This window comes from Sinohyriopsis cumingii, chromosome 1 (assembly GCF_028554795.1).
Source record: "Sinohyriopsis cumingii isolate HCF-2022 chromosome 1, ASM2855479v2, whole genome shotgun sequence".
Classification (NCBI taxonomy): Eukaryota; Metazoa; Mollusca; class Bivalvia; order Unionida; family Unionidae; genus Sinohyriopsis; species Sinohyriopsis cumingii.
In genome coordinates this window covers 117934817-117956818 of record NC_142961.1, presented here as the reverse complement: position 1 = coordinate 117956818, position 22002 = coordinate 117934817, and the positions used below count along the sequence as shown (strand labels likewise).

At 35.5% G+C, this 22002-nt stretch overlaps 1 protein-coding gene across 3 annotated transcripts in view; it reads left to right on the top strand.

Moving 5' to 3' along the window:
* Window positions 1–22002, top strand: part of LOC149807723 (cytochrome P450 10-like) — a 100233-nt gene that overhangs the window by 981 nt on the left and 77250 nt on the right. The gene's annotated exons all lie outside the window — the stretch shown is intronic.

Here is a 22002-nt window from a genome sequence, read left to right as displayed (position 1 = left end):
ATAGGTATAAGTGATCTATACTAGTGGCATACACAACAAATATTTGATACTGTCAAGGTCAAACTGCACAAAAAGTCTATGAGATCTTCAGCGATTAGACCTAACTATGTTGCAGTTTTCTAAAAAAATAATTAGACCTTTGAAAACTCGTATATCTATTTAAGCTTTGTAAAATAATGACTACGCTTTAATTCTTCTGTTTGAAATATGATGCATGCCAAAATATATCAAGATAATATTATGTATGCACTATCATTATAAACATAAAAACTTAAGAATGCAAGACTGTTTTATTTGCCCAGATTTTAGAATGACATAAAGGCTTGCAAGAAACAGAATTTTTATTTCATATTTGATATAACCTTTTGGGTACAAATTTTAATTGCCTTTTCTGATTTACATTCAGTTATGGGTGAATACTGTAAATGATTAATAAAATAACACATTGTCTTGATGTAATGACAGTTTTTAAACTGTTAAAATTCTTTCAATAACTTTTATGTATTTCTTGAGCATGTTATTGTATATACAAAATATATATCACAAAAGGTGTGAATAACTTGACAGGTTGTGGGATACATTACAGAAAACCTCTTTCACTATACATGATATGTGTAACACCTGACTACGAATATGTAACTTGCACCAGTGACTTATGACAATTTTAAAATAAAAGGTGTTGATATACTCTACGAAAACGCATACAAATTTCTACTGGGAATCGAGTATGAAATTTGGGCGTTATGGGGGCTGGAATTAAGGCGTTATAATTATACATAACTTAAGTAATGTATTCGGATTTGTTCAATTAGTATTTGAGTAAATTTTATTCCAAAGAAATTAGTTATTATGTGTCTGGAGAAAACAACGTTATGTAGGTTAGGTTAGGTTCTTAAATGTGACATGGAAAAATCGGCACACAATACTGAGTTGAATTGTCAGGTTTTAATTCTACCGAATTTTTGCTGATGTGGAGCTATCCAAGATGTATAATGAAATTAAATTCATTGTCTTTTTCATATGTGCATTATTATGATTAAGTGTAAATAATCATTACATATGTTAGGTGTTATTTGGCGACATTAAACAAACGATCGTAGACGAAGTAGGTATGTGACATATTTAATATTCGCCTTTCTCCCACAAAATTTCATAATTATTCACTCGTAAAACCAAGCGTGTTTCGGATGAATTTGGAATAATGACGAATTTCGTGATCTTTCAGAAAGTCTCAATGCAATGCGACATTAAAATTTTGCCAAATTTGGGACACATTCAGATTTAAAAAACAGAAAAAGTCAAATCATGTTTAATGTATCTGTTACGTTGATCGATATAATGTCACTCAGGAAAACACGACGCTATATTAGGAATTTAACACGACACTTTATATTTTCTAATTGTGTTTATTTATTCTGGAATCACTGTCAATTCATTATATTATAAACTGAAAACTTGTCTAACCACCAGAGAACTCAGTAGAAGAGTGTAACAATAGTTACATCCAGAATTGATCGTTGTTATTGGAAATTCAGTTTGCTGTATAAATCAACATACTTCATACCATTCGTTCTTTCCGTCTTTATCTTCCACGATAGATTCCTGGACCTCGATAACACGTACAATACGTTCATTAACATCACCGATGATAACATACAGACTGGGAACCAACACAATTTCATGCATGAATTACCATGCCAAAATAAACATCTTTACTAGGTCATATGAAATTGAGCGTGCAGTATAAATCAAGAAGTTTCACACTGTTGGTTCTTTTCATGTTGTTTCAAATATTACATCAAAGATTCCTGCACCTGCGCTATAAAGTACCGTATCACTTTTAGCATCTGTGCTCAGGACCAACTTATACATTTATGTTTGTAAATGTCTGAGTAAAATATCTTGTCCTTCCCGGTCATTGGTACAAGTTAAATTATCTGCATGTAAATCGTTTAGTATCCCATGTTCATTACGTAATATAATTTAACATCTATATTATTTAGTCACTGCGCACAAAAACGGGGTTTCTATGCAAGGTACATATACACGTATATTTGAAGATATCCGTCATCACTCAGAACCACGACATCCGTACTCAAAGATATCCTAACACAATTCCTAATTAGAGATCATTTCATTTACTAAAAACAAATAACTGTAACGACATTTAGTACACTTTGACTTAAGGTAAAGCAAAGTCTGCGTCCTCCTTGTCACATGTCTCCCGCTTGACCATTTCATTAACATTGACAATAGGAAAAGTAACATTTACGTCCTCCATGTCACATATCTCCCGCTTGACCATTTCATTAATATTTACAATAGGAAAAGTAACATCTGCGTCCTCCATGTCACAAGTCTCCCGCTTGACCAATGCATATATTTTTCTTTGTAAAAGCCTGAGTCATATATATTTCGTTTCTTACACATTTGTATACGTCACATTCTCCATGTATATTATTTCAGATTTCTTCAACTTTAGGTATTGCAACTCAGCCGCCTTATTTCCTCAATTGTTGTTCACAAGACCAGTTTCCTATCTAAGGTATCTAAATTCGCTTCTTTGAAGCGATAAATCTGCGCTCAGAACAACGACCTTCTTACCATTACCTGTCACACCACAAGTTGATGCCAAAATAAACATGAGTATAAATATTTCTTACAATAACTATCTGCCACTATTCACCAGTAAATGAAAAGACTATTCCTTATTTTAGACAAAATTGTATCACGAGGATATATAGTGTAACAATCGACAAAAGTTTGTTCATTTCTGCAAGTTCCCTTGTAACATCCGTGCCTAAAACCAAGATTTCCTGTTGAAAGAAAATTACAAAAAAGTAGAGTTCCGATACTCAAACATCTTTCAGAACAAATGACAAAATGAATAAGATCTTTATTACCGCATATAAATTCACGTCCTAATCCTAATCATGCGCCGATAACATGTTGAATACGGGCATTTACTACATCAATTATCACATCCCCGCTGGGAACGAAAACAACTTCATATATGAAATACCATGCTCTAGGTAACATATTTAATGGCATATTTGAAACTGTGTGTACTGGATATCTCAACAAATTTTATACTGTTCTTGCTTTTCATGTTCTTTCACTTACATCAAAGATTCATGCACCTAAGCAATACCGTGCTTATCAATGTGTGTATCCGTGCTCAGAACCAATGCATATATTTCTCTTTGTAAAAGCCTGAGTCATATATATTTCGTTTCTTACACATTTGTACACATCACATTACCTCCATGTATATCAATTAACATCTCTTCATCTTTAGATATTGCAATTTAGCAGCTTTATTCTTAAATCCTTGCTCACAAGACCCGTTTCCTATTTAAGGTACCTAAACTCGATTCTTTCAAGCGATGCATCTGCGCTCAGAACCACGACCTACTTACCACTGCCTGTCACAGCACAAGTCGATGAAGAAATAAACATGAGTTAAACTATTCATTCAATAACCATATGATACTAACCACCAGTAAATGAAAGGACTATTCCTTATTTTAGACAACAATCGTTTCACGAGGATATATAGTGTAACAATCGACCAAAGTCTGTTCATTACTGCAAGTTCACTTATAACATCCGTTCCTAGAACCAAGATTTCCTGGTGAAAGTAAATTACAAAAACGTAGAGTTCTGATACTCATACATCTTTCAAAACAAGTGACAAAATGAATAAGATCTTTACTGCCGCATGTAAATTCACGTCCTGTTCCCAATCATGTACCGATAACATGTAGAATACGGGCATTTACTTCATCGATTATAACATCCCCGCTTGGAACGAAAACAACTTCATATATGAAATACCATGCTCTAGGTAATATCTTTAATAGCATATTTGAAATTCTGTGTACTGGATAAATCAATAAATTCCATTCTGTTCCTGATTTTCATGTTCTCTCACTTACATCAAAGATTTATGCACCTGAGCAATACTGTACCGTATCAATTTTTGAAACCGTGCTCAGAACCAATGCATATATTTCTCTTTGTAAAAGCCTGAGTCATGAAAATTATTATGATATAGTGAACATCTTAGTATGCATATTTGAAGTTCCGTGTTCTTTAGACAGCTACAAAGTTCTTACAGTTCGTTCTTTTCATGTTGTTTTACTTGCACCAAAGATTCATGCACCTGAGCTATGAAGTACCGTATCAATTTTTGCATCCGTTCTTACACGTATATCTGAATATGTGCATCCGCGCTCAGAAACTCGACATTCTAAGCAATGTGTATCACTACCTAAGTTGATACCAAAATACATATCTGTATATTATGATATTTTACACTATGCACCAGTAAATTAAATAAGCACAAGTCCTTGTTTTAGACAGAGAGGATATAACATCAGTATTTTTAGACGTGTAACAACCCACATAAGTCTATCCATCAGCACAAGTTTCGAATAACATCCGCGCCAAGAACCAAAACCTCTTCTTGAAAGAGAATTATAAATAGTACAGATTCGTCTCCTATAGCATCCATCAGAGCAAATGACAAAGTAACAAAAGCGTCATTGCTCCATACAACGTCAAGTCCATTTTCCGATTTGTTGTTGAGTTTAATTATAGTGGCGTGCGCACAATTGTGCATCTCCCAGGCTTTTATGGATTCAAGGAACCCTGATAGTTTTCCCTCAATCCGTGGGTCCATAAAAGTCCCTTACAGTTGAATGGTTGGCTGTCATTAGTGGGAAGGAGAGCTCGGGAACGGTCCTGTTTGCCTTACATCGCTGGTTTCTTGCTGCATTTGAATGTTGTTGTTTGTTCTTTTCGATTTTTTTTCGATCTATTTTTCTTCTTCAAATGTTCTAAAAAGGTGTGTGTGTTCTATGCTGTTTATAGAGGTTCTTAGTAGAAATCATGTATGAAGAGAGATTTTCAAGGTTATTATGGTATTACTTGTCGAGGTGTTTAAGGTGTGCTTCTTACGTTATGTTATTTATAAGATTTTAGATATTGCCTCTTTAAGTTATTTATTTATTAATGTTTTTAGAGATTGAATGTTATTTATACTTTATTTAGCAAGAGACCGGAGTCCTAGCCGATTACACGGTTCTTTAAGGACATCTAGGACCGGAGTCCTAGCTGATTATTCGGTTCGTTAAGGACATCTAGGACATTCGATTTTGCGGTTTCCCTTGTTTTTCATGGGTGCTCCGTAAGTGAATTATTTATTAATATTTTTATAAAATTGAATGATATGTTATGGGTTTTCTATGTGGAGGCTTCTAAATTTATTTAGCTAGTTACTGGTCTTTTGGTTTTGTGGTGATAGTAATTATATTTTGTTCCTAAGTCCTGCTGAGTCTATGAATTTATTTATATTTTTATATGCTGTTTGTTTATTTTTATTAGAGTCCATAAGTAACTCTGGGTATGTGTGTGGCGATCCAATCTCTTTTTGATTTTTGATAAATATTTTCCGAGCTGGTTGATATTTTGGGCATATATTGAACACGTGGTGTAGATGGTCAGTGGTGTGGCAGTTAAAGCAGTTTATGGTTGCTGGTTTAGGCCCTATAAACCTTCCAAAACTGCTTGCTATTTTAGTTTTTCCAGTTATTATCCTGTTTATGGTTTTCTGTTCTAAATAGGTACCGATAGGTAGCTGTATGTTCCTATCTACGGATTTTTTTGTTTCATTGTGCTTTTTACCTTTTGTGGATGAGTTCCGAAAATCTTGCCATGTTTGCTCTATATATGTTTGTGCGAAGCTTAGTGCTTCTGTAGAGCTATAGTTAAGCTTGATAGAGTTTTGATCTAGTTTGGTTTGTGCAATTTTGTCTGCTTTTTCGTTGCCAGATTCCAATGTGCGACGATATCCACATGAGCTCGACTAAATGATGTGCTGTGGTGATATCGTCGATTAATTGGCATGCTCTGTCGAGGAATTGTTCCCTGAAATGTGTATTGCGATTTTGGATCGATTTGATAACGCTTAGGGAATCGCTTATAATGACTGCTTTAGGTATTTGGTTGTCTTTGATCCGTTGTAGTGATTCAAGTATAGCCCAGAATTCAGTGGTGTAAATGGAGCAATAGTCAGGTAATCTGGATCCCGTTTGTATATTGAATTCAGGGATGACTATTGCTGCTGCTGTTCTTGGTGGGTTGTTTGTTTTTGATCCATCGGTATATATTTTAACATAGTCCGGGTATTTGTGGTTGATTTCGTTTACCAGTACAGGTTTTAGTAAGTTTTCTTGTCCTTTTTTATTGCCTAATTTGGTAGCTTCAATGTTAATCCTTGATGGTTTTTTGTAACCATGGTGATTTGTTCTGATCTGTATTGTTTGTTACCTGGTTTGTTTAGTAGAGGTATCTTTTCTCTTAGTTCAAGGATTACTTTGCCACTAGGTGTGGTGGGTATGATTTTGGGGTTTGAAGACAACTTTACACTTATTTATAGCTATTTTGGTGGGATGGTTGTCTGATTGGGTATTTAATCGAATGGAGTATCGGAGGAGCAGTTCTTGCCTTCGTAATTTTAAGGGTAGTTCTCCTGTTAGTGTTTGTAGTTCTTCTAATGATGCTGAGGGGAGTGTTCCTGTACATAATAGTAAGGCTTTTCTCTGGATAGTGTCGAGTTTTTGTAGCACAAGTTGCTTAGCCGAGTTATATGCTTGGCAACCGTAATCCAGTTTTGATCTAATTAGGGTTTTATATATCGTGAGGAGGGTTTCCTGGTTGGATCCCCAGTCAGTCCCCGTGATGTTCCTGAGTAAATTGAGATCTTTGTTACAATTCTGGATGAGTTGTTCAATGTACTGTTTCCATGTGAGGTGGTTGTCAAAGAACATTCCTAGGAATTTTACTACCGTTACGTATTTAATTAATTGATTTTCCATTCCTCCAAGTTTATTTTTGTGGAGGCCGCATTGAGGTCAAGGTCGTTTACCATTAGGTTAAATAGTAGGGGACTTATTACACCGCCTTGCTTTGTTCCATTTTCAAGTGAAAATTCTTCCGAATGGGTGGTAATTTTCCGGCCTGTGAGGAAGTCGCCAATCCAGTTGAACAAGCGTCCAGGCATTCCAAATTGGTTTAATTTGGCCATTAGTCCATTGGTCCATACTAGGTCGAACGCTTTTTCTAGGTCTCGAAAAACCGCTATGAGGTTGCAATCGGTTTTTCTATGTGCGTTAAAAGCGAATTTGATGTCTGTTTCCAATCTGAGAAGTTGGTCAGTGGTGGACCGTTTCTTCCGAAAGCCACATTGATTTATGGAGAATAGGTTATTGGTTTCTAGGTGGTGTTTTAACCTATTTGCGATTATTGTCTCCATTATTTGCAAATATTGTTTGTAAGGGAGATGGGTCGGTACGAATTTATGTTGTTGGGATCTTTACCTAGCTTGGGGATTGGTATTACTATGGCCTGTTGCTATCTGGAGGGTAGTTGGCCTTTATCCCATATCCTATTAAAGAGTTTGATTATAGCTATTGTTATATTGAGAGGTAGTTTTTTGTAGATAATGTAACCTAACTGACCCTTACCAGGGGATGTTTCGTTTTTGGATCCTAGGGCTATCTCCCATTCATGTACTGTGATGTCGCTATTTAGATGAGATTCTTTTGTTCCTTGGTCTTGAAACATTTCAGGTTGGATTTCCTCCATTAATTGTTTTGTGTTCTTGAATGTTTCTGGTGTGGTTATTGTTGCTACTCATGTTCGAAAAATGCTTCGCTAGGAGGTCTGCCTTATCTTTATTTGTTATGGCATTTTTAATTTTTGGGGCTGAGGTAGTTGCTTTCCCTTTTATGGCTTTTTATCTTGTCCCATATTTGTTTTGAGTTTGATTTTAGACTCAGTTTAGAGCAAAAAGTTTGCCATAGATTCATTTTAGCAGTTTTTATAGTTTGTTTTAGTGCTGTTTCTTTATCTTTATATTGCTAGAAGTAGACAGAATTTTTGGTACGTTTATATTTATTTAAGGCCCTTTTTTGTCTTTATGTGCTATAGTGCACTGTTTAGTCCACCACGGTACAGGGTTTTTATTAGTTGTCTTTGGGATGCATCGGTTAGCTGCCTCTATTTTCCAATAATGTGTTGGTAATATGTGGAATACGGATAGTTACGTCATCGGTAATAGCAACATCGTTAGCGTCTTCTATAACAACATCCCCGCTGAGAACCAAACCGACTTCAAATATGTATTATCATGCAATAGTTAGCATCTTTAAATCATCAAATTTCGCACATTGCTTTCTTCCTCTTTCTTTGTTTTTATTTCAATTACATCAAAGATTCCAGGACGTGTGCCTGTCAATACCAAATCAATTTTAGCATCAACGCTCAGAACCAACTTACACAAATGTGTTTGTAAAGGCCTGAGTAAAATATATTGTGCTTCCCGCACATTTGTACAAGTCAAATTATCTCCATTAAAATTGCCTAGCATCTCATACTATTTCATACTGTTCGTTCATTTCATGTTGTTTCACTTGCATCAAATTTTCCTGGACAAGTAATATAAAGTACCTATCAGTATTAACATCCGTGCTCAGAAGCAACCTGCGTGTCTGCATTTATAAATGCCCGAGTAAAATATATTGTTCGTGACCCACATTTGTACAAGCCAAATCATCCCCACTTCCTTAGGTAATACAATTTACCAGCTTTATTCTGTAATCGTTGCTCAGCAAAGCGTGTTTTTATGTAACGTACCTATAAACGTATATTTGACGACATGCATCGGTGCTGAGAACTACGAAATTCGTAAACAAAGATATTCTAATTAAATTCCTAAGTGGACACCCTTTCATTGCAAATAGTAGAGGTACGATTCCTATACAGCAATCAGAACAAATGACAAAGGAAACACAAATATCTTCATTGCCACAGAGAATTTCACAATCATGTACCGATAACACGTACTATACGGTCATTAACATCACCGGTGATAACATACCCGCTGGGAACCAAGACAACTTCATGTATGAATTACCATGACATAGATAGCATCTTTACTAGAAAATATTAAATTGAGTGTGCAGTATAAATCAACGAATTTCACAAAGTTCGTTCTATTCATGTTGTTTCAACTATATCAAATATATCTAATAACATTCCTAAGTAGACGCCCTTTCATTTTCTGGAGAAAAACAAAACAAAAAACAAATGGCTGTAACGACATTTAATCAAACTTGACTAAAGGAAATGCAACATCAGCGTCCTTCATGCCACCCCACCAAACCAACCTCTACGTTATCGATGATAAGTTCACCTCTTTGAGTCAGTACAATACCATAAATCAGCCGATATCATATAGTTTTTCGCTTCATTCTTTTTCAAATAAATCAACGATTCCTGGACCTGTGCTATAATGTGCTATACGAATTTTAGCATCCGTGGTGAGAACCAGGTTTTATATTTGCTTCACTTCTCCATCTAACTGATATAGTACGACATATCAATATCAAAATATGTATCGAAGTCCTGGACATATTGTTTATTGAATGCAATGACACATTATATAGTGGTTACTTTGCGTATCAACGAGAAACTGTATCTGAATCAACTATTGTAAAAGAAATGTACTGATTAAATGGAACCAGGTTTCGTAATCGGAAGAAGGATTGATGCGTGTCGTACAATACAACTTACCAAGAGTAAAGCATAATAATGAGTTGTATGACTGGTTTAATGTCATATTTATAAGGTGTTAAATGCTACAACAGCGAGGGAGAGTGCATACGTAAGAGAATGGTTTATTATCTGATTGGTTGAAGGCGAAAATCTAGCGTGGTCCATCCTCAAATGTATACTCTTAGACTTTGGCGTGTATGCGTGCCCACATACTTTAACATTAATTCTTCCTTATATACTTCTCCATTCGTTTTGGTAATGGCTTTCGAAAGGATCATGGATGTATGAGGATCCAACTATAGTGCATATTTGCCATTTAAAGTTATGAGATTAAATTTTTTTTAAAATGAAACCCATTACTGAAATAATCGGTGTTGAACGCACACATGACTTGTATGACTTTTGCTCTAGTTTTTACTATAGTAAAAAGTCATATAGATCATGTACGCGTTCAACACCTACTAAACATCCATATTCCTTGGAAAGATCATTATTTACACACCACGAGAAGTACATACGTCTAAACCCATATTCGTATTACCCTTTACTGTGATGATTAGACTCGACGTGGTCTTTTCTTAACCCAGCTTAGTACATGACTACCATTGGAAAAAGCGATAGCTATCGATAATTCTCGTCTGGAAGTTTCTCGACGATAGTTAAGGTGTATAGCATTCAATAATCAGGACCAAATATGTTTTGGTTAAACAAAATTAGTATCAAATGTTAAAACATTAATTAATATTTGAGTTAAGATAAGATAAGTAGATATACATACATGACCCTGTTTGATTTGTACTATAGTGTACTAACATTTTTCTTAACACGTGGTAGATTATTATGCATAAATAACATCGTTTTCTGAGACCTTTTTTTGTTTTTTGTTGTCCAATATTGCCCTCATTCGCTAATTTATTTTCCAAATATTGTCGTCAGTGCTTTCAACTGATATTCAAGTCATTGACGGAGATCGTCTTCCTTTTCCTTATAAGGAAAAGTTCGGTGAAATTTTTAAAGTTTGTTCTCTAGCTACTCTTCTTAAGAAATTATCTAAAGATCAAAATAGTCACCGCGTTGGCCATACTCAATATCATATCTACCCATTTAATTCAGAACCTTGGAGACATCAAAACAAGCCATTTGAGAAAACCGGATGTGAATATCATCATCGATTTATGAACTGCAGCGTTAACGCGGTTTTTCAACATGGCCAATGTACAGGCCATATTTGGACATAAAATTGGCCTCCTTTTCCTTTATTACAAGCCAGACACCATAATCAGTCTTTTCAATTCCGTTCCGTGAGGACACGCTCCCAATACCAAACCATCTGAAATATGGAAACAGGTGATAATGTATTAATAATTGAATTATTGCTCTTGTTAAATACTTACTGATATAATATTATAAATTGCCCATTCAAACAAAATAATTTTCTGGATCAATTAGATCAGAAATAAAATAATGTAGAACTAGCATAAATACTTACCATAAGAATAAACAGTGAATCATATACTGTCCTGAATTAAACCAAAATTAATTATTTTTATATCAAACGTTAAACGATTGATATTAGGGTTTTGTTTCCTTCTCATTAGTATTTCCGTACGAAAATAATGCAACGACGGTCAAATGAGTTTCTTGGCTTTTTTAAGAATAATGCGTCATTTCGAGACAGTTAATATTAAATCAAAGTAACATTTTAACTTCAAGTAAAATAAACCAACAAAAATGCATATGATATTCCATAAGATAAATTTAAGTTTTAGGAATCTTCTCAGAGAAGTAATTTAGTCGTTCCTTGCAGTTTTTTAAAATATGGTTGTTAAAACTTTCCGCACCTAAAGATACATCAGTAGCTTTGCTAAAATGATTACCAAAATATATGCATTATTATCACGCAGCTTTTATACAATAATTACTGTTTATAGATGAAAGAATGATTTTATAAGGCCTGTAACAATTATCATGTTACAAACTGGCATGTGTGTGTGTGTGTGTGTGTGGGTGGGTGTTTCTGTCTATGTGTGTGTGAGAGAGAGATTTGGGTTGTTAACGTAACTTGGACAATTATTCAGTTATATCGCTACGATGTCTGCAGAGTAGCAGTTTATAGAGATGTCAAGCACTAGGTCATCATGCCGCAGACATATAGCATGATGTCCAACCCACTCACATTAGAATGACACCAATCCGACGAGCGCTAACATTGTTAGTACCATTGTGATAAGTCTTTGGTATTATTCGACCGGGGTTCGAACCCTCGACCTACCGCATCCGAGGCTGAGGCTGAAGCTCTAACAACTAGGACACCGGAACGGTCAATTTATACATTCAGTCATCAACGTAGAAAGTATGAAATGCTAACATGTAATGTAGTTAGTGCTATAGCATCTACAAACGACAATATGCAATAACGATATTATGTTACCTGTTAATATATTATTCTTTTTGGTTTGAGTCAAGTTCTGCTGAGTTTACTGAATTTCTTTAAATTCGAAAGAACGAAAGAGTAGTACATACAAAGACGATTTAGTATTTGCTTACCAGATGTGCCAAACACCTTCTCATGCGACAAGTCAAACTGGCCTTTAGAAACTGACTTTTCCCTCATTCTTAAGATCATGTCCATAGCAGAACCTTCCAGACGGATTCCCATTTGTCTGCAAAGTCGTCTAATAACAGACACCTGCGAATCCAATTACAGCGTTAGAAATACATTTGTATTTAACACTGAATCGTTGAAAATAACGTTTTGCACAAGCAAACTGTTTTCGGAATTTGACGAATTGGGGTATTGCCTCCAAGCAGGTTCATTGACCAATCGGCTGAGTCCGTATTCAATGTATTTATATTCAATGAAGTAGAAAAAGAGTGGCATGTATAATGCCTCCTTAGAGATATTTATTTCTTTTATAATACCACGTTGACCATATTTGTCCACAAAAATACTTCTAAAGGAATGTCAATCAAACTGTATCATCATTCAGTTAATAATTTCACAACGATGGCAATAAAACGTGATTGAAATAGTGTGGATAATATATACAAAATGATCAATTAACAATATTTTTACCTTCCTTCGAGTACAGCTAAAGCAAATGTTACGCATGTGTCTGTCTTTTATGCAGTATTCTACTGAATATAACTATACTGTTTTAACCGCAAAATAATAAAGTTGTTTCTTTTAAAATAGTTGTGTTATTGAATATTGTTATTGACTTATATTTCTTAGTTAAGATTTCATATCATTTGTAAGCTTCTCAGAAGAAAATTACTTCAATGGAATTAAGCATTCAATTCCTTTGTTCAACCATGGATAAGATTCTCTTCTATTTTAATATTTATTTTAAAATCCTCTTTGAGACAAGAGAACAAAGTATCCACCCCGTATTACCCCATATTTAGTACTCATGCTTTGTGCTAGGATGTTTCAATACTTCTTGAACTAAGCCATCTGCAAGCCAATATGATAATGCAAATTTAGAGTTCTAACAGCGTTATACTTTTGCCTTATTTGACAGCACATGTGCAAGTCTTACTTTGCTTTATTCTTACAACATTTAAATTCACTAACCTTTTTGTATAGTTTTCTTGACATATATCTAATATTTGCAAGTAATTTGAAGATTAGTTACATAATAATTCATGATATAAGGATAAGATTATATCAATAGGATTAAATTCCTTCCTTGTGCCATGTTGAAAGTTTACAAACAGTTAACTATATGCAATATAGTATAGTTTGTGATATCGACGAAAATATTTTTTGACGTTGCCGTTCAAATAAAGAGCAATAACAATTTTTAGACTTTATTATAACCGATCAAAAAATCGTTTTCAACGGATTATTTTAAAATGAGTATCCGAAAATGTTATGTAAAATTGAAAACAAAATTCTTTACCAGCATGTCGTAAAACGTGTTCAAAAAGATTTAGAAAGGGCCAAATACTATGCAGAAGCTATTTTCTTTTTATTATCAAAGTTGTTAATGTACAGCATTGTTTTCCCTGACTCATGAGAACGAGTGACATTTTATTTAAAGAATATATTGAGATAATTACCTTCTCATCCTGAAGTAAATTTTTCAATAGCTCCTCTGGTACTGGCTCTCCATATTCGTTTACTTCGACTTGGGGACGCTTTCTAAATTCAGTATTGTACAGTACGTTCCCATCCCTGGATTCTCTGCCAATCCAAGGACCCCATTATTCATAGCTTGGTGTAACGTCAGTAGATGGTTGTAACCCTTTACAAGAAGCGAAAGCAGTCTTGTATGATATAGCAACCTACCACAATTTTACTCATATCAACTATGATGTCTGCAATGTGGCAGTTTATAGTGATTTCTAGGACTAGTAGATATGTAACCTCTTGTCCCACCCAGTCACATTACCTTGACACCAACCTAACCTCTTAATGCTGAGCGCCAAGAGAGGCAGCTAGTAGTACCATTTTCATAAGTACTTGGTATGACTTTGCTGGGGTACGAACCCGCGATCTCCAAAACTATAGGCGGACGCTGTAACCATTTTGGCCACCGGAGCGGTACCATCATCATTACAAACAATCAAAAAATGTAACGTTATCATCATCAACAACATATAGAGTAAATATGCCACTATCATTAATTCTGCTCTTCGATGTTGACAAACTCGTCTACCATTGATATTGCAACTGTCATCTGAAAGATAGATAATATAGAAAATCTCAATCATCTGTATATGTTTGTCACGTGATGCTTTAACGTTAAATGTGCACAGATGTAAAACTTCGTTATAATATGTCAAAGCTAGAATATAAAAAGAAACAATTCTTCAAGATTACATACCCAAGTTTTGTATTGTATCTGAGAACTGATACATGCATTGAAAATCTAGTTTTTACCCTTTGTGACCCCTTTAGTGATGAAGGTTGTGTCAATATCGCTCCAGAATTTAACAATGTCCACTGTTTCTTGGATGCTTGTCTGCGGTGGGGGTAGATCAGATACTGTAAACGACATAAAAACCGATTAAACCGAGAAAAACGACATTACCGTCTAAACCATATTGCTCATATTTAAGAAAACAGAATATGTGTGTGTGTGTGTGTGTGTGTGATTCGTCTGGAGTCGATTGGCGAATAATATAGTCTACAAATTGATCATACAAGAACGATATCCCAATGACAGATATTTACCTGGTTTACAAGACGATTAACAATTCCCATAGTATTGTCCCTATAATAAATGATTTTCGGTTGAAAATTTTAAAACTTCATTCATTTCAGTTCGTTTGGAATATAACCACGCAAATTTGATGAAAGAAATTTTGTATTTTACATGTTGACAGAGGTTCATTTTACTGTTCATTAATAAACCCTTGACTGACACATCGCGATAGGTAATGTGAGTAGATTTGCGAAATACCTGCTATAAGTTGTTAAAGAGCTCACGATACATACCTGGAAATATGAAGCACGGTTTTCGAACACCGTCCCAAATCAGCGTCATAGGATACCATCCACATAAAACGCAATTGAAGTTGTAGCCGTGATTAGTCAATGATTCAAACAGAAGATATGCTTATTCTGTCTGATGACAATTAAGATCCTTGTTCAGTGCATCTTCCAGTATCGCTACGGAACGTCCAATAGCTACGTGGTTCTGCAAATAATATTTGAAACGTTATTTTTTTTTTAAATATAAGCGATTCTGTCAGTAATTTTGACGTTATTAAATCAGCAATCTGGACATTTTCAATTGATGAGACAGATTAAAGAGAGATAGATATGAAACATTGTGTTGTACCAATCAGATCAAAGACCGTCAATGCAGTGATAAGGCTTATAAATATGCAATACCAAAACATATTTTAAAATTGGATAAAGACATGTTGGAGACAATGCATCAGCAATGTGGTAATTATTTCCAAACCGGAAGATTTTTGTGGGAAGTGTCACTTTTTTTCAGTTTTCCTTTCTTTCTTCTTTGTTTATTTTCTGTCATTCATTCTAAGTATACAAATGTATATCAATGTTTGCTCAAATTAAAAGAAATTCATTGGAACAGAAATCAATGTTTCAAACTTTAAGAAATCAGTATTGTTATTACTCCATATTATTAATTTAGTAACTGCAACATTTGCAGTAGAAACAGCAGTATTAACAACATCATAACTGATAAAACCAACTACTACTGCTACTTCATTTCTACTACTGTTATTATTTCTTTATTATTATTATTATTATTGCATTCGTTGATGATGGATAACATTTGTGATCAAGTTTTCAATTCCGGGCTATGGTGTTGACAATTCCTATTGTTTCTCCACCATAAAGACAACAGCACGCCAAAAAGCTAAGACATAGGGTGCGCGTAATTTTACAACTCTCCGGCTATAAACTGTGTAGCAGAAAATTGCAAAACCGAACAAACTTAGTAAAATTCAAGATTTTTTTATCTCACTATAATTCAAAGTGAAAGTTTGACAAGGAACTAATAGTATTGTGAACTGAATCATAAATAGTACAAAAAGTTATATCAAAAGTCCAAATATATGGAGTATGTATTCGACCTAATTAAAATGAAAACACTAATAAGGCTGATTCCGCTTTGTTGACACCTCTTAGTTCCATCCCAGTATATATGGCTGGTTAGAACTTAGAAGTGACATCCTGTTTTTCATAAAAGTGTATTTGGTGTGGGTTTCCCCTGTCCTCCAGTTTATATGGCGGTATTGGTGTATAAAAACAATAATGTGGTAAAAATTTAGCAGGGTTAATTTGCTTTTATCTTTCAAATAAGTGAGTTATTTTGCCCATATAAGTATAAGGTCCTATGACAGAATTTATATCGGCCTGAATTCCATCATGGTAGTTTAGATTTAGGGTCTTACTACCACTCCTGTAGCTAGATACGACTAAGGAGTGGATTCCTTCCTTTTTTTTAGCAAATTCCTTTTATATACCCAGTGACTGCCAGAGTCATTTGTACATGTTTGTATCGTGTATGATGCTTTGTTGTTATTGTAGATAAAAGTGTTGGAAAGCCTTTTAGGTTGGTTGGTTGGTTAGTTGGATTATAGTTGTTTTCGTTCTTTTAAACATGTACCACTTGTTTATTCACGCACTGCGTGATTTTTAATTACTCCTGAGGGAAGGAAAAGGAGCCTCATCCCCCAGGCTTTTATGTACTCAGAGAGTACTCTTTAATTTAGCCACTCAGGTGTAGGACTAACTAGTCCTTAACAACCTGACTGAAAGGCTAATAAACATGAGTGGGAATAGTCACACCACACTCATGTTTCTTAGTTGGATTGAAATGCCCCAGGTGTCAACCCAAGCAGTATGTGACGCCCGCTACGATTGGTCGGCAGCAATGACGTCACATTAGGACACCTGGTCTTGTGGCAGGTGGAAATCGTTTCACATATTGCCACGTGTACGTTGTCCGAGCGTGGTAAAGGAGGAAAGGTACTCGGAAAGCCAGCCATGGATGTCATGTACTCGCCAAAACGCCAGCCCGTACTTATTCCAAATCATATCCAGTTTTACTAATGGACAAAATATACCAATAATGTGTTAGCCACCTCTGCAATTAATCAAATCATAAGAGTTATAAATTTTGAATAAATTTTCCGAACAAGTTTGAATTTAGTATACATAGCGTACATACTTATTGAAGCTAAAAACCAATCGGTCAAGTCTAAATGACTTATAGCAGTTGAGTAACGCATGGTAAAAGAGTAAGTGTGAGACTTTAAACGGCGGTACCAAAACAGATCAATTCAGATGTAAGATTAGTTGATCTAGGAGGGATACCAAGCCAAAATGGATCCCTATTAGATATTTACCAGTAATTTTATTAGCCCTAAGAAGGGCTTTTTGTTTTTAGGCAAACGTTCCCCGTCTGTCCTCTGCTTCCCTGCATAGCTGGGCTGTTTTGCTTTCTTCGTTAGTTTGCCCAGGAAAGGCATAACCATGAAGTTTAGCGATGTATTTAGCCGCCTCGGTCAGCTGGCGCAAGGAGAACTCTGAGTAAGCTTCATAATAGAATTGGCTCAAAATTCTGACTCCATAATGCCATTGTGCTGGTCGTGGTTTCTGTGTACCAACAGAGCGCCAATTAATGTATTGGATTGCATTGACGAAGTGGCCCACTTTTTTTGATATTATCAATTGCCTTTCCCAGTCCCATATTCCGGTAGATAGAGCCTCCCTTTTCTCCACTCTGTTTAGGTGGTGCATGTTCCTCAGGTTCATCGACGCTGGATGATGATACTTCCAGGGCCGCTGCCAGCGTGGAAGTTTCAAATTCTTCGGGATCGCCTGGATTTGGCTGAGTATGTTAGTAGAAATAGTTTGTGAAGCTTGATTTAAAATTTCAGCCAGTTGTTGTTGAGTTACTAACGGATCTTGGTCCGTATGGTATGGACAGTCTTATTCTCAATCCCGGCCCTTTGTGTTGTCGTTGTGTGGGAGGTAAACTGTTGTAGTTTGTTCTCTTGTTGAGTCGCAATGCTGGAGTCACGTGGTAACTGGGTCTGCTTTTGCTCCGTGAGTGAGTTCGTAGAGGTGTTAATTTTCATGCCAGATGTTGTTTAAGAGACAAGGAGACGGTTAAGAGCAGATCATGAAGGCAGTATAGATAAAAAAGAAAAATAATTTTATTTTTATTTTTAATTTTTAATTTTTAAATTTCATTTTAATTTTGAATTATTTCTTTTTTCGTCTTGAATTCCTTATTTATTTTGATTCCTTATCTTATTGGTTTGGAGTGAAACCTTGTTTTATGGTTGTTTGTATGTTATTATGTAGTCCTGTTTTAATTAGTTCCTATTTTCCTATTTTAATTTTTTGTGGCCTTAATTGGTATTTATTATTCGGGCTATCAACGGCTGTGTCAGTCTGTGAACCCCTGAGACCTAGCAGGCCGTCATAATTCCCAAACAGTGATTTTGTAATAAAAAAAAGAATTTTTTTTTTAAATTAGATTCGTCCTTAACCGGTTTTTATTATTCAGGCTATGAACGGCTGTGTCAGTCTGTGAACCCACGAGAACGAGCCGGCCGTCATAATTCCCAAACAGTGATTTGTAATATTTTCGACTGGTTTTTTATTTACTTTCTTAGATTTTTTTGATTAGATTGGATTCGTGTATAAAACTTATGATATTTTCGAATGTTAGATTAATATTGGGGTTTGTGTTCATCAAGAAGTCTGGGTATGTTGCAGGGGATCCAATATTATGCTGTTTAACTTTAAACTTAGCCCTTTCTTTTTCAAGTGTGTGGCAGTTGTTAAAAATATGCTCTAGGTCTTCTGGGACCCTGCAGTGGTAGCAGTTAGGGTTATGTGGTTGTGGTCCTATGTACTGTCCGAAGCTGTTAGCCAGCTTGGTTTTGCCCGTGAGTATTCTATTTATGAATTTTCGTTCATTGCCTTTTGTTTTGGGTGGTTTCCTATTTCTACAGACTTCTTTAATGATGGTTTTTAGTTTCCTGCCTTGAGTGCTTGTGTTCCATAATTCCTGCCATTTATTGTCAATGAGGGTTTTAGATATGCTATTGAGTTCGCATATGCTTTAATCTAGGTTGATGTGAGTGGTTTCTTTTAGTTTTTGTTTAGCTGTTATATATGCCATATCGTTACCTGATATGTTAATATGGGATGGTATCCACATAAATTCTACTTGTAAGTTATTATTGTTCAGTTTTTTAACAATAAATTGGTTCGTCTAAGATAGTTTTCTCTTGATTTGGTGTTGTTATTAAGTATTGAGTTTATGACGCGTATAGTCATTTATTATTACCGCTTGGGGTATTTTGTTCTCTTTGATCCATTTGAGTGATTCAAGTATGGCCCAGAACTCAGCTGTGTATATGGAGCAGAGGTTAGGTAGTCTTCGTCCTACTTTAATGTTAAGTTCGGGGATTACGTAAGTTGCTGATGTTCTGGGTGGTTCTGTTATTTTTGATCCATCAGTGTAAATCTTAATGTAGTTGCAATATTTTGAGTTGATTTCTTCTGTACAGGTTGTATGTAGTTTGAGTTCCTGTTCGTTTTTATTACCATATTTCGTAATGAGGGTGTTAACTGAAGGGTTGATATTTATCCATGGTTCTTTGTCATGGTGATTTGCAATTTCTGCTTGGAGGTTGTCTATAGGAAGTTGTTCAACTAATTGATGGACTAATTTCCCTGGTGGTATGTTCTGTGTTAATTTAGTTCTAAAAGGTATGTTGCATTTATTTATAGCTAGCTGGGTGGGGTATGTGTCGGGGTGTGTTGTTAGCCTGGCTGCATATCTGAGGGTGAGTTTTTGTCTTCTAAGGTGGAGCGGCAGTTCTCCAGTTAAGATTTGAAGCTCCACTAGTGATGTGGATCTTAGTGCTCCAGTGCAAATAATTGGGGCATTTCTTTTTATGCTGTCTAGTTTCTTGAGGTTATTTTGGGGTGCCGAGTTGTAAATTTGTTTCCGTAATCTAGTTTAGATCTAATTAACAATTTGTATAATGCTAGTAAGGTTTCTTGATTGGGTACCCAGGTGGTTCCTTTAAGGTTTGTAAGAAGGTTAAGGTCTTTATTGCACCTTTTGACTAGTTCGTTTATGTGGTGTCCCCAGTTTAGCTTGGAGTCATAATGCATTCCTAAAAATCGTGCTACTTTTACGAATTTAATTTCTTGATTTTGGATGGTGAGTTTTGGAAACTGATTTTGTAATTTACGTTTGGTGGTGAATAATACTGCAATGGTTTTTTCATGGGATAATTTGAAACCCCATTTATCAGCCCATTTCCATATTTTGTTTAAACTTGTTTGAATATCGCTGATTACTTTGTGGTTGGAGGGGTTTCCTGCTCTCCATAATTCACTATCATCAGCAAATTGTGAGAGTTCAATTAATTTTGATGTTAAGTTGGTGTCCGAGACATTAATCATGATGTTGTAAAGGGTTGGACTGAGTACGCTCCCTTGAGGTGTGCCGTTTTCAAGTGTGTGTGGTTCAGAGTAGGTGTCGCCGACACTGGTTGATAATTTACGGTCAGCGAGGAAGTTTTCAATGAATTTAAACATTCGACCTGGGATGGCGTAGTGTTTGAGTTTGGCTAATAGGCCTTTGGTCCATACAATGTCGAATGCCTTTTCGAGGTCAATAAATACTGCAGTTAAATTCCTATCAGCTTTGCGTTTGGAGTTGAACGCTAATTTGATTGCGGTTTCCAATCGTATTAGTTGATCCGTGGTGGATCTTTTGTTTCTAAATCCACATTCATTATTGGATGTTAAATTATTGCTCTCTAGGTGGTGTTTGATTCGGTTGGTGACTATGGTTTCCGTGATCTTACAAATGTTGTTTGTTAGGGAAATGGGTCTGTAGGAGCTAATATCGTTAGGGTCTTTTCCTTGCTTGGGTACTGGAATTACTATTGCGTGCTTCCATTTATCGAGTAGTTGCCTGAGGTCCATATTTGGTTTAGTAATTTAATAATTGTTTGTTTAATGTTATTTGGGATATTTTTGTATATTGTGTATCCTATTTGATCTTCCCCTGGGCTAGTTTCGATTTTGGTTTTCAATGCTAGGTCCCATTCGTAAGTTGTAATGTCTTTATTTAGGTTCGAGACTTTGGGAGCGAGGTCTTTAAAGAGATTATTATGGGTTCTTTCTACTTTGTCCCTATGTAATTGAAATGCTGGGTGTGGTTGGTGTTGCTAATCATATCTGAGAAATGCTGAGTTAGTCGGTCAGCTTTTTCTTTATTAGTAATGGCTCCAGCTATTTTTGGGGTGGTGTTAGTTGTCTTCCCTCTAATTGATCTAATCTTATCCCAGACTTGTTTGCTACTAGTTGTGATATTGATATTCGTGCAGTAATTATGCCAAGTTGATTACTTTGCCTGTTTAATTATGTTTTTAAGGTTTTTCTCCTTTTGTTTATATAAAGTGAAATCAATAGAGTTGTTAGTGCGTTTGAATTTATTGAGGGCTTTTTTCTTATCAGTGATGGCTTGTTTGCATTCATCATTCCACCATAGGACTGCTAGTTTATTTGGGTTACCACTAGTTTTGGGTATGTTGGTGGTGGCTGTCTTTAGTATGATATCAATCAGGTTTTCGTAATATTTATTAATATTATCATTTTCTAGGTTTTTATGTCTACTTTGCTTAGTGCTTCATTAAATGTGTCCAATCTGCTTTTGAATATATCCATCTAGGGGTTCTTTTTAGCGAGTTGTATTGGACCGTCATCTGCAGGGTGACTATTACTGGAAAGTGGTCACTGCACAAGGGGTCAGTTTGATCCACTCTCCAGTCCGCCACCTAGGTTATTGATGGCGAGCAAATGGTGAGGTCGATGGCGGACATGAGACCGTTTTCTGGGCTGAGGCGTGTTTT